Here is a 5,000-nt window from a genome sequence, read left to right as displayed (position 1 = left end):
TCCAGTATTTATACATTCACACGTGAGCCAGCACCCTTTAGGTCGTTTGAGTGGCATAGTATGTCCCTGGGGAGAAAGCAGCAATATACCCAACGGGTTTGTTGACGTTGTTCTACTGGATAACTCTTCTTAATTCCTTTGAAATTGAAAAAAAATACTCCTTGTTTGAACGTGTGTAACTTTTAGGAGACGCGCGCGCGCGTGTGTGTGTGTGTGTGTGTGTGTGTGTGTGTGTGTGTGTGTGTGTGTGTGTGTGTGTGTGTGTTTTTGTGTGTACATATGTGCATGTAGATGTGTTTGTATATATATGAATGTACATGTATCTGTACGCATATGTGTTTGTGTGCCTACATATTTGTGTATGTATGAATGTGTGTGTGTAAATGCATATATATATGTGTGTATGTGTGTTTGTACATATATGTTTATGCATACGTGTGTGTGTGTGTACCAGCGTATGCACAATGAGTGTATATTGTGTGTATGGGCATTTATGTGTATATGTGTATGTGTGTACACGTGTGTTTAAATGTGTGCATATGTGTGTGTACATGTGTGTTTGTGTATATAATTCTTCTTGTACGTGTTTTTGTGTGCGTCGGTAAATGTATGTTTGTGTGTGTATGTGTGAGTGTGTGTATGTGTGTGCGTGTGTGTATGTGTGTGTGTATTTACGTGTGTGTGTGTGTGTGTGTGTGTGTGTGTGTGTGTGTGTGTGTGTGTGTGTGTGTGTGTGTGTGTGTGTGTGTGTGCGTGTGTGCGTGTGTTTGTGTGTGTGTGTGTGTGTTTCTGTGTGTGTGTGTGTGTTTGTGTGTGTGTGTGTGTGTGTGTGTGTGTGTGTGTGTGTGTGTGTGTGTGTGTGTGTGTGTGTGTGTGTGTGTGTGTGTGTGTGTGTGTGGTGTGTGTGTGTGTGTGTGTGTGTGTGTGTTTGTGTGTGTGTGTGTGTGTGTGTGTGTTTCTGTGTGTGTGTGTGTGTGTGTGTGTGTGTGTGTGTGTGTGTGTGTGTGTGTGTGTGTGTGTGTGTGTGTGTGTGTGTGTGTGTGTGTGTGTGTGTGTGTGTGTGTGTGTGTGTGTGTGTGTGTGTGTGTGTGTGTGTGTGTGTGTATGTGTGTGTGTGTGTGTGTTTGTGTGTGTGTGTGTGTGTGTGTGTGTGTGTGTGTGACCAGACGTGTGTGTGTGTGTGTGTGTGTGTGTGACGTGTGTGTGTGTGTGTGACCGTGGTGACCAGACACGCCCACTGAGCTCCGTGTCTACAGTGCACTAGTGTAACCTACAACTGCATATGTGTTGTTCTGATATACTACTGTCAATGCTCGTTTTGTTATGGCGGATAATATAGTGACGATTTTTGATAAGTACCCGTGCTTAGTTTGTGCTAAGGATAAAGGAGGGATTACAAAAGTGAAGAGAGTTATCTGTTTGGCTTGTAAAAATTTGTGCCACACGTCGTGCGCAAATTTAGGTGGAGTGAAGGATGAGAACTGTTCCTCCATTAACTGGTTATGTAACAAATGTGCATCTGACTTCAAAGTAGGAATAAACCATCCACTTAGCACTGAGCTTGAAGAACTCAGGAAGGAGGTGCAAGAATTGAAAAACCTGCTGAGGAAAGAGTTTGCGCTATTGAGGAAAGAAAGTGGCGCAAGTGAACTGACTAAATGTGTGTCGGAGGTGAGGAATGTTGTTGATGTTTTAAGTGGCCAGTCAGAGTCAGCCGGCTCATGGGTAGACGTAGTGAGGAAAAAGAAAAAGCGTGAGTGTAAGAATTTATTAGTTATCAAATCTAATGAAGATGGTGGTAAAGCAGTGGCTATGAAAAAGGAAGTGGCAGAAGTTCTTTCGGGTGTGCAAATTAAAGACTCTAAATTCACACAAGGGGGCAATATTGTTGTGAACTTTGTAAATGAAGCAGAGAGAAAGGAAGCAGCTGATAAGCTCAAAGTGATCAATACGGTAAATACTAAGAGTGTGAAAAAACTGACGCCTAAGTTTATGGTGTGCAACGTTCACAAGGAGGAAGATAAAGACGGTCTGATTGACACATTGATTGAAAGAAATGCATTCCTGCAGTCAATAGATAATACCAAAGATAAGATGAAGTTAGTGTTTGACAAGCCTGCTGCCGGGGGAACAATCCATTACATTATAAAATGTGACCCACAAGTTAGAGAACTCATTCATAGAAATGGTGATCAATTGAAACTGCGTTGGGGAATATACGGTGTGAGGGACAGATATCATGCTTTGTTGTGTTATCACTGTCTGAAGTTCGGTCATGTGCGGTCTGACTGTCCGGCCAAACATAAGGGGGACGCACCTATCTGCTATAAATGTGCTGGTAATCACGAGGGAAAGGATTGTACAGAAGCAAACAAAAAATGTGTAAATTGTGTTAGGATAGATAAGCAAGAGGTCGGCCACTGGGTAACCCATAATCTATGCCCTATTTTTGCCGCTGAACTGCTGAGGATTAAAGAAAATACTGATCATGGATACCCCAATTAACTCCTCGAGTGTTAAATGTGGACTTTTAAACGTTCAGTCAGTGAGGAATAAAACCTTAGATATTCACGATACAATTAAGGATGAATACTTAGATATATTGGCTATAACTGAGACTTGGTTAACGGACTATGACAGTGCAGTTATTAAGGAAATGACACCGGTTTCACATACTTTTGTACACAGTGCGAGACAAAATAGGCGTGGGGGTGGTGTGGGTCTTTTTCTCACTAATTTCTTTAAGAAAATAAAGCGATGCAATGTTGCAAATCGTGAAACTTTCGAACTACTGCAAGTAGAGTGTGAGATTGGTGGCAGTAAGATAACCTTTGTGGTTGTGTACAGACCACCGATTACCAGTGTGAATCAGTTCATAGACGAATTCAGAACATATTTGGAGACGATTGATATGGTGAGTGCTAATGTTATTGTCTGTGGTGATTTTAACTTGTGGGTTGAGGACATAGAAGAGCGACATATCCCGCAATTCATTTATATAATGGAAACTTTTAATCTTATTAATATGGTTGACAAACCTACTTCGCTAAGAGGGCATACAATAGACTTAGTGTTTGCAGATAGGTCACGTGATCTTATTCATAGTCTGAGAGTGGAGAGTGAGTGCAATCTTTCACCAGTGCACAAGATGGTAACTTTTATGATGCCATACACAAAAATACAAAGACAGAAAAGAAAGATAAACTTTAGGTCAAAGAGGAACTTGGACACCACTGCTTTATTAGCTTCCATATTTGAAGATGTGACTTCGAAACGCTATGAAGCCTGTGTGCATAGATCTATAGAGAAGCGAGAATGTGTTACATATTTTTATAAACTTTATAATACTATTACAAGTGAGAAATATGAAGAGATGTGTCCGATTGTTGAGAAAGAAATTATTGTTAAAGACAATGCACCTTGGTATAATGGTGAAATACATCGAGCTAAAATCGAGAAAAGGAAAAAAGAGGGACGTTGGCGCGGACACAGGTCTGATGAAACTAGAAGTGAATACATTGAAGCAAGGAACTACGTGAACAAACTGATTCGGAAAAGAAAGCGTGAATTTTATAGGGAGAAAACATTGCAAGCGGGGACTAACATTAATAAATTATACAAGGTGCTTGATAATGTAACTGGTAACAAGAAAATGAATAAGCTACCAGAAGGTTACTCTGATAGTGATTTAGCAACCAAGTTTTTGGAATTTTTTGATAAGATTAGTGGAATAACTGAAAGTTTTTGTGACAATGATTTACATAATGTTGATGAAAATATACAAGAACCTGTGGTGAAACTGTCATCCTTTCATGCAGTGGACAAATCAGTAGTTAAGGGTGTCATGACTAAGGCCAAGCTAACCCACTGTGCTAATGATCCAATACCAATAAACTTGATACTGTCAAGCAAGAACTGTGACTTGATGGTTGATATTACAACTGACTTAGTGAATAAAAGTATTGAGGAAGGTGTATTTCCGATTTCTGAGAAACAAGCGATTGTTAAGCCCATAGTGAAAGGGAAACTAGACCCGCAGAGTTTCAGTTCATTCCACCCAGTATCTAATTTAACATTTCAATCAAAGATTCTAGAAAGTGTAATTTTGATACAGTTGAATGAACATTTACAGACAGTGGGAGCATTACCTGACAGTCAGTCGGCGTATCGGAGATATTATTCAACTGAAACAGCATTGCGTTCAATAGTGAGTGATATGCGGGGACTGTTGGATGATGGAAAGTGTGGAATTTTGGTACTGCTGGACTTAAGTGCCGCTTTTGACACTGTCGTGCACAGTATTTTGTTGGAAGATTGTAAAAATATCGGAATTGAGGGGGCTGCTTTGGCATATATTGAGGGTTACTTGGAGGACAGAACGTATTGTGTACAAGTTGGAGAATGTTTCTCGGATATGAAATCGCTGAAAAGAGGAGTACCGCAGGGGGAGTGTATTGGGGCCAATACTGTTTTGTATATATACTGCTGAGTTGGCGAACGTACTGAGAAGACATGGGGTTACATTCAAATTATTTGCAGACGACACACAATTTTATATGTCTCTGAACAATGTGCGGAGTGTGGAGGCTAAGATATCAGATATTATGTTGGATATTGGTAAATGGATGAATTCACGACAATTGAAATTGAATACAAATAAAACAGAATGTTTGGTGGTTGGCAGGCAACTTAATTTCGAGAGACTAAATATTCACGACTTATGCATTAATGAAATAGAATTGCCAATGAGTGACAGTGTAAAGGATTTGGGAGTGTTACTGGACAGTGATTTATCCTTTAAAAGCCAAATTGAACAGACAGTGAGAATTGCGGGTTACCACTTACGGAATATTTCTTTTGTAAAGAAGTATCTTGATGAAAAGACAATGAAAATGCTTGTTCATAATCATGTCCTAAGCAAGCTGGACTATTGTAATTCATTATATTATGGCCTTCCAAATTGTTTGCTGAAAAAGCTACAATTGATAATGAATAGAGCT

Source organism: Oratosquilla oratoria, chromosome 15 (assembly GCF_046742065.1).
Source record: "Oratosquilla oratoria isolate Oo_2021 chromosome 15, ASM4674206v1, whole genome shotgun sequence".
NCBI lineage: Eukaryota > Metazoa > Arthropoda > Malacostraca > Stomatopoda > Squillidae > Oratosquilla > Oratosquilla oratoria.
Note: the sequence above shows the minus strand (reverse complement) of the source record.